At 36.9% G+C, this 12652-nt stretch overlaps 1 protein-coding gene across 1 annotated transcript in view; it reads right to left on the minus strand.

The window, feature by feature from the left end:
- Positions 1–2424, minus strand: part of RFX6 (regulatory factor X6) — a 118218-nt gene extending 115794 nt beyond the window's left edge. The window contains exon 1 of the mRNA XM_020901722.2: positions 2329–2424. The gene's annotated coding sequence lies outside the window, so the exon portion shown is untranslated. The remainder of the gene's footprint in view (positions 1–2328) is intronic.
- Between the last annotated feature and the right edge of the window lie 10228 nt (positions 2425–12652).

Consider the following 12652-nt stretch of genomic DNA (forward strand, 5'->3'; position numbering starts at 1 on the left):
TATAGCCCATCAGGGTCCTCTGTCCTTGGAATTCTTCAGGCAAAATTACTGGAGTGGGTTGCCATTTCCATCTCCAGGGGATCTTCCCAACCCAGGGCTCGAACTTGGGTCTCCTGGATTACAGGCAGATTCCTTACTGATTGAGCCTCCAGGGAAGTTCAAATTTATGTTATATATATTTTATCACAATAGAAAAAAAAAGTATGCAAAGAAGAGTCCTGTTTAAGGCAGATCACTCTGACACAAGGTGATGGATGGAGCCTAGTTAACAGAGGATTAAGGTCTATGCCAGGAAACAGAAAGAAGCATGTGGGGTATGTGTGTGTTCAAGCTACATAGGAGGTGGGAATTTATTTTGGAGTAGTAGTTGAAGGTTAAGGTAATAGGCTTCTAGCTTGGTTTATTGAATGGTGGCATAGAATACAGGAGAAAGACTAGTTTAAAGTAAATGAAGAATATTGGACTTGCCTGGAGTCTAGTATTGGAAGTGCCTGGAGTCATCTCAAGATGTAACAGGAATTTGCATGCATACAAGACTCTGAGCTCAGGGAATAGGTCAGGATGGTGATAAGGATTTGGATGCATGTTCACATCATTTCCATCCTTATAAAATAGGCAAATGTACAAAATAACATCTCCCTCCTTTCCCTAACTGAATGCTTGATGGAATAGTGTCATAAATGACTTGTGATCCATTAACTCTGAGACCACTAAAATCTGGCTTCTAGTTGCACTGCTCTGCAAAAAAGATCTCAGAAAAATGAGGCTTTTTAATCTATCAAATTCAATGGTCATTTTTAAGCATCTCCTTTGAATCTTAGTGGCATTTGTGGTATAATTCCTCCTACTTGAAATTCTTTCTTCATGACTGCCGCAGTTTTTTTTTTTTAAGCTTTCAATTATTCCTCAATCTAATGCAAAGGCTCTTTAGGTTCTACTCTGACATCCCTGACCATTCAGATTTGATCTCCATTGCTGATATGTCTTCCTCCTTTTGACTCTAAATGTGGTTATTCCCCAGAGTTCCTCCCTCAGTATGAATCTCACTTCTTTCAACATCCTTTCTCACTACAATATTATCCATCTTCATGTCTTAACTTTGATACAGATAACTCACCAAACTCTCTGGTCCAGGTCATTCTCTAATCAAACTACCTGTTTGTCACTCTTAACACTTCAAAGTCAGTATGCCTAAAATTTATTCCATTATTTCCTTCTCCTAACTCCTTCTCCTCCTGTTTTTCATTTCTCAGCTTGCTGTACCACCACTGGACTAGGTGGAACCCTGGAATTCATCCTCGTCACCTTTAACTTCACTATTTCCTTCATTCTCCTCCATTTTTAATTCATCATCTATGTATTTTTTAAGTCTTTATTGAATTTGTTACAATATTGTTTCTGTTTTATGTTTTGGTTTTTTGGCTGTGAAGCAGGTAGGCATATTATCTCCACGACGAACCCACACACCATGCATAGGAAGTAAGTAAGTGTCAGCTGCTAAGTTGTGCCCGACTCGTTACCACCCCGTGGACTGTGACCCACCAGGCTCCTCTGTCCATGGAATTCTCCAGCCAAGAATATAGGAGTGGATTGTCATTCCCTTCTCCAGGGGAATCATCCTGGCTCAGGGATCGAACCCAGGTCTCCTGCACTGCAGGCAGATTCTTTACTGTCTGAGCCACCAGAAGGCAAAGTCTTAACCACTGGACAGCCAGGGAAGTTCCTGTCTTTTATTTTCTAATTCCTGCATTTTCTCTAAATCTTGCCAAGATCTCTACCCCTGTCCTTAGTTCCTTAACCTAGACCTTCATCACTTCTTACATAGATTATTGCAATAGCCTTCAAATTGACTCTGGTCTCTCAATGTTTTATTCTAAACATAGAGGACTCACTAAACCTTTCACTCATTTCTGATACACATATTTCTATATTAAAAACCTCTTTGCTTTACTGCAATTAGTCAAAACTTCTTATCCAGGTGCTCAAATTCTACAAGTCCAGCTCCAACATGTAGGTAATGTCTACTGCCTTTCCTTGGGAAATGGCCAACTGCTGGAGATTGTTCGCACAGCTCAGAGCCCACCTCTTCGCCCTGCCTGAGTGTCCTCTCCACGCCTCTGTCCTCACTGGTCCATCAGATACAATTCAACCATCTCTTCTTCTACCAAGAATTTCTGCTTCTGTCAAAGCACATATTACATTTTACTGCATTCGTCTGTTTTTATTCTAATTTATTCTACTAACATTTATCAAACGTTTTACTATACACAGGCATACCATTCTATGCAAGGGGAATATAGAAATGATAAAAGACAAACAAGTTCTCACCTCTTGAGGAGTTTATGTTCTAGTGTTTTCATCATTTTGCAGTGAGCAGTCAATTCTTCTTTAGAAAGAGCTCTTTCAGCTGACCTTTCCTCTCTGCTATTACTGCTGTCGTCATCACAATTTAAGCCCTTATGACTTTATCTCTCTCTGTTGGAAAATTCCATACTAGTTACCTACCCCAAGATTCTCCTTCTGTTACACAGAATACCTCATTACAGATCAACCTCTAACAAGTTTGTTCCAATACTATCATTTTCCTATTCAGAAAACTGAATAACCTCCTATTGCCTTCAGAATTAAATTCCCCCACCTTGCTAAGCAAGATCTTCCAGTCTTATCTCAGCATGGACTAAACATTAAGATAAATAAATAAATAAGCAAATGAAAAGAACAAAGATATTAATCCTAGGTGACTGCTTAGCTTAAATGTATTTACATACAATATGGTGATAATATCTCATAAAGGGTATAAAATATTCTGATGTACATGAAAGTGTTGAGAAACGAGTCTTCTGTCTGTCATTTCATTGACTCACTGTGCTGTTGACATGAACAGTTTCTCCTATTGACGTGGGAGCAAAGCTGTGGGAATGCTTTCAGATTCTCAAGTGTAATCACACAAAACAGAAATCCCAGCACTGTTGTGCCAACAGAACGATAAAAGAAATATTGTTTCCTAGGAGCTGTGAGTTTTACTACAGTTACAAAGCTTTCAACAGTTATTCCACTAGAAAATGCTACTCAACCTATGAAATTAAGTTCTGAATCCTTTAAACCCAAAGCTACCTCCTTGCTTCCATGTAAAACGAACAACTAAATGAATGACTATTGCACCTTTCATTTTTCTGTTAACTTTTGAGGTTTTCAGAATTCAACTGGGTATAACTTCAATGATTTTCTTACTATTTTTTCATAAAGGGCTTATTTTTTATTATAAAGGCAGAATATAAATATTATAAAAATGAGAAAATAAATTTATTATTTCTTCCCTGGTAGCTCGGACTGTAAAGAACCTGCCTGCAATGCAAGAGACCTGGGTTTGATCCCTGGGTTGGGAAGATTCCCCTAGAGAAGGGAATGGCTACCCACTCCAGTATTCTAGCCTGGAGAATCCCATGGACAGGGGAGCCGAGTGGGCTACAGTCTTTGGGGTTGGAAAGGGTTGGACATGACTGAGTGACTAATACTACTACTACTAAGAAAATAAAAATAAGCAAATGAACACTCAAAAAAGGACCCATATAGTCATCTCCTTACTCTATTTGTGGAGACACACTAATATATTTTACTGCTAAAATGCAGGGGTGGGGAAATAATACACATCATACCACCACTTTTATTGGCAGGAAGCCAATCATAAGCCTATCAGCCCAGGTTGTGAGGATCTCAAGAGCAAGGTCCAAGTGTAATTGTGCACTCTGGGTTTGGTATAAGGCCACCTCTGAAACTGGCATTCAATAAATGTTAAATGAGCGATTTTAATGTTCTCACCAATTTTCCTTACATCTTGGTCAGCACAATAACTCAATGTTTGTGTTCCCAACTTTCTCCACAGTTCTTGAGCTATCTTTAAATCAAATCTTCAGATAGGCCCTTCACTGCCATGGTCAACAAAATTAGACTTTCAGAGCAGAAAACAATGAAATGCATAGCCTTCAAAAGATGGCTTAAAATAAGGTGGAGAATAAGCATGTGAGCAATGAAACATAGAAGTAAGTGACACTTCCAGTATGACATTAAAAGGAAAAGATATGCCCTCTCCCATCTTCTTTTCCCTTCTTGCTGCTTCTATGCAGCAATAGAGCCATGATCTCAAACCATGAGATAGAATCTGCAAGTTGAAGATGGTAAAGCAACAAGTCTGAGGAAGACTTGGTCCCCAACACTCTAGCACTGCTTTTTCATCCCTGGATTACTTATGCTTAGAGAATATGTAAGAAACACAAACAGCCTGATAAATTCATGTATGGGCTGCTTGTCTGCTTTAATGAGTGGCCAACTACAAAATCAATGTCAAGTACTGGAAGACAAAACATACAAACAGATGTATACATCAAAAGCTCTTTGGAGGAAAATCTCAATTGACATTTCTTGCATTTCATAATTTCTGCTCTTATATAATTTTTCTGGTACCTGGTATTATGCTTCCAGCTAAAATCAGATTATAGGAAAATAAAATTTTGAGAATGCCATACCTAAAACAAATTAATCAAAGATCTTCTCATTTTTGCAAATAACCATTCCTTCACATCCATAAATATGTGAACTTGATCTGTTTCTTGCTTGTTAGAAATAGAAGGCAGGACTATAAGATGTACAAGCTGACAGTGTGAAATCTAGTCAGCAGTTAACCAGTGGGTCTGTGTTAGATTATTTCCCATCTAAAGAGCTATCAATTGTAAATACTTTCGATAAACAAAACCTGGAGGTCAAATTCTGCACGTTACCAACGTAAAACTAATGGAATCCAGGATATTAGTCCTTACATGCTACTGGATAGACATAAGAACTGATAGTAAGAGATGCCCATGTTGGTAAAAAGCACAAGAAAAGTGAAGTGTTGAAGGGTGCAAGTTATTTATTATATTTGCAACCACCTATTTCCTAAAAGAGATCTGAAGTGTATTTTTTAAAGGAAAATACATATAATAGAATTCTTAAACATTCTAGAAGGCAAATAATAGAAAGGCATTCTAGAAAGGCAAATAATAGCTGAAATTGAAGCTAGGAGTAGTGATTGCTAAACTTAGCTCTGGGCATCTTGGCAGACAAGGAAAGTGGACACCATCGACCTCAGCAGGCATAACCTGCGGTGCTGTTGGGAAGTTCATAGTCTCCGACGCTTGTTTTCTGGTCTCACCTCCTTCCGCATTTGCTGTGTTCCAAGTCTCCATCCCTCTTCATAATTCTTTGAGGAGCTGTCTACTCCATGTGACACTGAAAGGACTGTCAATCCTGGAGCACTACAAGGGTGGAAAGCATCTGTGACTGAGCCAGCCACAAGAGTCCTGGGTCCTCTCTGCACTGGGAAGGAGACAGAAAGACCCTCCTTGATTTCAGTTTGTGAACGACAGGGCTATCACCCTTCACCTTTCCTGTCACATGAAGGAAACTTGTTTGAGATAGAAGAAAATGAGTTCAAAATGAAAAGTGATAAAGAAGTGGGAAGCAGGTAGAGGGGAAGAAGAGAAGAGGAAGACCAACATTTGAACACCTTGATACAGCAGTACCTAAAGCTGAACTCTCTTTAGACTATCGGCTATGAAAGCAAATAAATTTTCCCGTTTTTTTCAGCTTTTTTTTCTTGGATGTCTATTAATTGAAACTAAAGAATCATGACTAAAACACTTGTGTTTCACATCACTGGTTACATGTTCTCATCTGTAAAATGCAAGACATGGAATAAATTGATTTCAAACTTCCCTTTCCAATCTAAAATTCTATAGCTCTGACTAGATTAATATGTGAATTCCTTCAGCACAAGGATATTATCTCATCGACTTTGGTATCAAGAATTTGTGCCACCTAGAAGACTCTCAATAGCTATGTCTGGGAATCAATTGAAAAAATAGGCGGGCCACTCTTCAAACCTATTCTATAATTATTTATCTCTAATTTTGCTTACTTACTTCCCATCTGTATCCCCAAATAAAGCAGTATCAGATATATGCTCATAGGCTCATCTTTCCTGGAAAAAGAGCTAAATAATGCAGCTAAATCACTGAATGTGTTTACAACCCAACTGAGAAATACACATTGAACTAGAAGTCTGATTTCATAGGAAATATAATATTCCAAGAGAGTTATTTATTAGTGACATAGTTCAAGTTAGGGAGAAAAATTAATCATTCCTCTCATAATGAACCTTAAGATTTGAATCAGGGGGAGTATAAAAGCATTTACTGGATCAGTAGATTTTAAAAGTATAAGCCAAATTTTGGAACTCTAGCTCATGAATCTGTTAATGTCAAGACTTTTCTTTCAAGTATCTGCTCCTACTCCTCAGAAAGAAATAAAAAGGCACATTTACATACACGTCCTCCAGGATGGGGAAGAAGATGACAAATCACTCTGCAAAGCCACCTAAGATAGGGCCCTTTTCTGGTTCTCCTCTAAGAGCCACCGTGTATTGTGCTCTGGGGCTATTCCTAATAACCTAGTGTGTGCACGGCTGCAAATCAGCGCTTGTAATGAAGCTCTAGTGGAAGCTGAGAAAACAGAAGGCGCAAATTAGATGCAGAACCAAGGCTTTCAGTGGTGGAAGAAACAAGAGGAAACTTGCCTATTCTATTTCCAATTGGGCATAGGTGAGTGAATTGCTATACAAAAGCAATGGCTGTCTAATAATTCATAGTGCTTTTATCACATACACATTTATAAATCTCACACACATATTTCTATTTTCTAGTAGTTAAACTTTTCTCCATAACTATATTCAAAGAGTTTTGGTGGGAAAAGCAGAGGGAGAACTGTTGGTCACAGACTGGTCTTCTCATAGTAAACATCCTTAGGAACACTCGAAGAAATGCCATGCACACACAGGAGCCCCTGAAACTCTTTGCTAGGAATATTTATGTAAGTGTCCTTGTCCTTGGCATTACCTTTGTGTAGTAAGATTAGCTTCTCAAAGAAACATTCCTTGATACTGTTACCACATCTTAACCGTGCCTTAGTTTCCTTATGTGAGAAAATGATGATAAAAATGCATGTTCCGCCTGCCATATAGGGTTACTATAAAGATCTTCCTTGGCAGCTCAGCTGGTAAAGACTGCCTACAGTTCAGGAGACCCTGGTTCGATTACTGGGTTGGTGAGTTCTCCTGGAGAAGGGATAGGCTACCCATTCCAGTATTATGGGGCTTTTGTGGTGGCTCAGATAGTAAAGAATCTGCCTGCAATGTGGGAGACCTGGGTTCGATCCCTGGGTCAGGAAGATCCCCTGGAGGAGGGCATGGCAACCCACTCCAGTATTCTTGCCTGGAGAATCCCCATGGACAGAGGAGCCTGGTGGGCTACAGTCCATGGGGTTGCAAAAAGTGGACAAGACTGAGTGACTAAGCACAGCATAAAGATCTAAAGAGATAATGCACCATTAATGTGTTTTGAAAGCTACAAATCACTATTCAAAAATATTATTACTATCCTCATCACTGTTATTACTGATTTTCACAACAATCTTGTGAAGTTGGTAACTATTACCAAGGAGAAAATCATTGAACAGTAAGATCAAGCATATTGCCTGTCCAAACTGATGTGAATTCAGACACTCCAACTTGCTGCTAGACCATACAAATCCATGTATTCTGCAAATTACAAGCAAAAAAGGTTTCCAGAGTTGTGTATCAACACTTTTTTCATGCCTTTGACCTAAAAATGTTTAAACTTTTAAGGGGATACATTAAACGACCGTACAGACATCCAAGTATCAGGTTAGAATCATAAACCGGTTTCTCCAGTGAGTCAGTCAAAACCGGATACAGAACAAGAGGAAAGCGTGTGTTGAACACAGTGTTTACTCAACCAGGAAAAGATATACTTGGAACCTTCAAATTGTGTTAAATTTACTAGTTTGGAAATAGGAATTATTATATACTGTAGATGAAACAGTAATTCAGGACAACTTTTTGAAGGTCAATTTGTCAGTATCTATCACAATTAAAGAACAGTCTCTGACTTAACAATTCTCCCACTAGAACATTCATACCTCAGAAATAAACTATCAACTACACAGAAATATACTTATTTACAAGATATTCCTTGTAAAAAATATATAAGGATAAATTTATTTTAAAAACTTCAATTTTTTAATACCAAAAAAAAAAAATAAAAATTTTTTAAACTTCAAATAAGTTAAATGTATATAAAAAATTCACTAAATAAATTATGGCACATCTGTTCAATAAATGACTGTTCAGGCACTTGAAAAAGTGAAGTAAGTTTATATGAACAGGTATTAAAAGTCCTGCCTCCCATTCTTAATGTTGAAAATCAGTTGCAGAATAGTAGATTTTTTGCATATATAATATATATAAAGATTGGAAAGATAAGTATCTAACTGAAAACACTAGTTTTCCCTAAAGAATACTTGGTCAAGTAGACTTTCATTTGTTATGCTTCATTACTATATGAATTTTCATTACAATAAGCATGTTTTATTTCAGAATAAAAATTTTAATAAAAATAATTTCTCAATTTATCCCATTCACTTTTTTCATGTTATTGCAATGAAAATCATAAAAAGCTATTTTGTGTAATAAAAATGGAAAATAAGTGACAGAGAATATTCTAAAAGAGAATAAGAATGATAAAGGTGGGAGAAGTACCAAGAGTCAGTAGTGCTTCCAGATAAAGTAACAATAATTAAATGATGTAATATTGAAACAAAAACAAACATAAGTAAAATAGAACTTTAAAACCCAAATTAACCCATTTGTATATTATAGTTAAGCAGGCAGTAAAATAAGAATCACATAATTCCAGGAAAGATTATTATTTAATAAACAGAGAGGGATACTGAAGTACAGTTTAGAGAAAATTGATTTAGATCCAAAACTTACACCCAGAATGAACTCACTGTCAATTATTTGGTTATAGAAAAAAGTGAAAAAAAAGTAAAGCTTTACTTACAAAAAATAAAGTTATGAAAACATTCCCAGAATTTAAGTAAAGTCTGAAGAAATATCGTAACATTGTATTACTTGGACATTTTTGTCTGTGTGAACTGTTTCCTTAAGTCAACTTCCCAGAGTAAAACTCTTGGTGCACGCACACACACACACACATTTACATGATTCTTGACAGGTGTTGGGAATCAAATTCAGAATACATGTTTTGAAAAATATGAGAGTACATATTTACAGATAGAATTCTACAAAATATCTGAACTAAAGCCTATCCAGGACAACATATATTCTATAACTAATTACAACAGGTAAAGTTAGAAACCAGTCACTGACTTTCAGTGGGTGGAAAAGCCTCAGCCTATCGCCATCCACCATCCAATGTCCATCCACCATCCAGATTTCTGGGGCTCCAAAATCACTGCAGATGGTGACTGCAGCCATGAAATTAAAAGACGCTTGCTCCTTGGAAGGAGAGTTATGACCAACCTAGACAGCATATTAAAAAGCAGAGACATTACTTTGTCAACAAAGGTCCATTAGTCAAAGCTATGGTTTTTCCAGTAGCCATGTATGGATGTGAGAGTTGGACTATAAAGAAAGCTGAATGCCGAAGAATTGATCTTTTTGAACTGTGGTGTTGGAAAAGACTCTTGAGCGTCCCTTGGACTGCAAGGAGATCCAACCAGTCCACCCTAAAGGAGATCAGTCCTGGGTGTTCACTGGAAGGACTGATGTTGAAGCTGAAACTCCAATACTTTGGCCACCTGATGCGAAGAGCTGACTCATTTGAAAAGACCTTGATGCTGGGAAAGATTGAGGGCAGGAGGAGAAGGGAACGACAAGATGAGATGGTTGAATGGCATCAACGACTCAATGGACATGGTTTTGGGTGAACCCTGGGAGTTGGTGATGGACAGGGAGGCCTGGCGTGCTGTGGTTCATGGGGTTGCAAAGAGTCGCACACTACTGAGCGACTGAACTAAACTGAACTGAAAGTTAGAAACAACCTATGTCTACCATATAAATTAAAATAAATTATATCTTTATAGCTAAATTTTAAGATGCTGCATAAAAAGATAAATATAAAGATTAGGCTGCAAAATGGAAATGATTTATCATCTAGTAAGTGAAAAATTTTAGATACAATGGATACTCTAATTAGAACTGTGTATAAATCTAGATCTGCCTGCTGGTGCAGGAGACATAAGAGACAGGGTCTCAATCCCTGGGTCAGGAAGATGTCCTGGAGGAAGAAAATGGCAACCCAGTCCAATATGCTTGCCTGGAGAATCCCACTATCGGAGGAGCCTGGCAGGCTATGGTCCATGGCGTTACAAAGAGCCAGATATGACTAAGCGGCTGAGCACAGTACTTTAAGGAAGCGTAAGAAATAGAAAATATTCGTGTTTGGGATGTGAGAATATGGACAATTTTATATTACCTTTAATAGGTCTTTAATAATATATAATGTAGTTAAATACTGTAATGGAATACAATGAAATATATAGATGAAAAGAATGAGATTGTTCCCATCAACTTGCAATTCTACTGCCACTAGTTAGAGCAAAAGTAGACTATGAAGTAAATATGATAACCGTGAACTGAATGCCCTAAAGCACAGCTGCTTTCTAATCATAAATGCTAGTTTAATTGTCTGGAGGCTGAGAAAAATCATGAAAAAAAGCAATGCCTGAAACCAAATACATTTTTAGTGGAAAAACTATCAAAAAATGTCTATTCAATTAACCTTGGGGGGGGGGGGCCTGGGTTCATGGCACACAAATTTTATAATTTACTTCCAGGCACCTCACATGACCACTTGGTTGCTCAGAATCCACACTGGCAAAAAAAGGCTACAGTAAACTCAGTTTCTTTTCTTATAGTTGAGAATAGTCTGTATTTAGAATTTTTAGCTACAAAAAGGGAAAAGGGGGAAAAAAAACAAAGTACATATACAGCTGCAGAATGCAGACTGTGAGCTAGCTGAGGGCAGGGACAGAACTCATCCTTTTCATACCTATCATGAGAATTTAGGAAGACTTTATTTTGTAGGTGTGTGTTCCTTGGAGAAGGAAATGGCAACCCACTCCAGTAGTCTTGCTGGGAGGAGCCTCGTAGGCTGTAGCCTACGAGGTCCATGGGTCACTAAGAGTCGGACACAACTGAGCGACGACACGTTTATGAGCCACACGTTTATTCTCAGAACAATTTGGAATTCCGCTGCCACCTAGTGGGCAATGACATTTTTAGTTTATTTATGGTCAATAGCATAATGGGAACTAGGACCCTCATGGAAGGATTTTAGAACCACTTCGTGATAAACACTTATATTTATTTATGTTTCTGTTTCATTCAATACTAACAAGCATTAGATGAAAATACATATTTTGTTAGTTTACCAGATAAAGTATTTAAGAAGTGGTAATGCAAAGATATATCCTTAGGAGCAAAGAATTTGCTTTAAAATTGACTCAAAAAATTGCAATTCATCATTTTATCAGGGCAATAATCCCTCATTTTCAACTTTTAAACATTTTTTTTCTTTGGGGAAAACTGGTTATAGAAATTGCTTTGTTTCCTAAAAAGTCAAACTATAACACATATGAACAAAATCTTCACAAAAATTTTTAAAACTTTCCCATCATTTATTCATTCACTCAGCATTTCTTGTTGTAGTCTTTCTTTTTTCATTTGAAGAAGCTCTTTTTAACACTTCTATAAAGTTGGTTTAGGATTGATGAACACTTAGTTTTTTCTGCCTGAGAAGCTTTCTCTTCCCTTCAATTCTGAATTACAACCTTCCTGGGTAAAGTATCCTAGATCATAGGATTATAGTTTTTTTCCCCCTTTAAGTACTTTAAATATATCATGCCACTCCCTTCTGGCCTTATAACTCAATTTTTAAATAAAATGCTTACACAACTAGTAAGTGTTTTAATGGCCTCTTAGAGCAGTCTAGCTTTTTATGAACCAGCTTTCAAGATTTTAGATGACTACTAGAGGAAGCCAGGAAGCAATTCAAACTCAGAACATGATGTTTGTAATAGAAGTAAAGAGTATTTAACATTCAGGTACCTCTGTCTCTGTTCCTGTTTAACTTTTTTTTTTTTTTCATGATTTAAGCAAAACTTTGTTATTGAATCAATACGTTTCAGCCTGTCAGTGTTATAATTTTTTTTGTTTTAGAACTGCCATTTAGTCAAAATACACATGGAAATTCCAATAACAAGTAGGTATTCAAGGAGATAGCTTTTTAAATATTATTAATGTTTTATTTTTGAATTGTCTAGTAGGGTTAACTCTTGGATATTTAGTAGTATTAAGCTTTTGAGAATAGATGTTTAATCTCTACTTTTTGTTGAGTGAAAGAATGAAGGAATGCTAAACAAATAATAGCTGATTTTTAACCTATATAACATCCTGAATCCTGGGCCATCTAGTTTTGACCTTAAAATATTTCCCTAGATTTTGATTTTTTTACCTAGCTCTCCTGTAGGAGAGCTCTGATAATTTAAATGACTTGTGGTATTAGTGCCCTGTCAATTACCTTTAACAAATTCTGTTGTTAATCTTCATTATCACAATTATAAATAGTAAATAAAAATTTAGTGTGAATTTGTAGATGGTGGTGTAAGGAGAAATATGAAAAAAAAACACACTTGAGACTCTACCCTTTTAATTACCTATGCCTAGATATTATTA

Source organism: Odocoileus virginianus, chromosome 19, assembly GCF_023699985.2.
Source record: "Odocoileus virginianus isolate 20LAN1187 ecotype Illinois chromosome 19, Ovbor_1.2, whole genome shotgun sequence".
Lineage (NCBI taxonomy): Eukaryota > Metazoa > Chordata > Mammalia > Artiodactyla > Cervidae > Odocoileus > Odocoileus virginianus.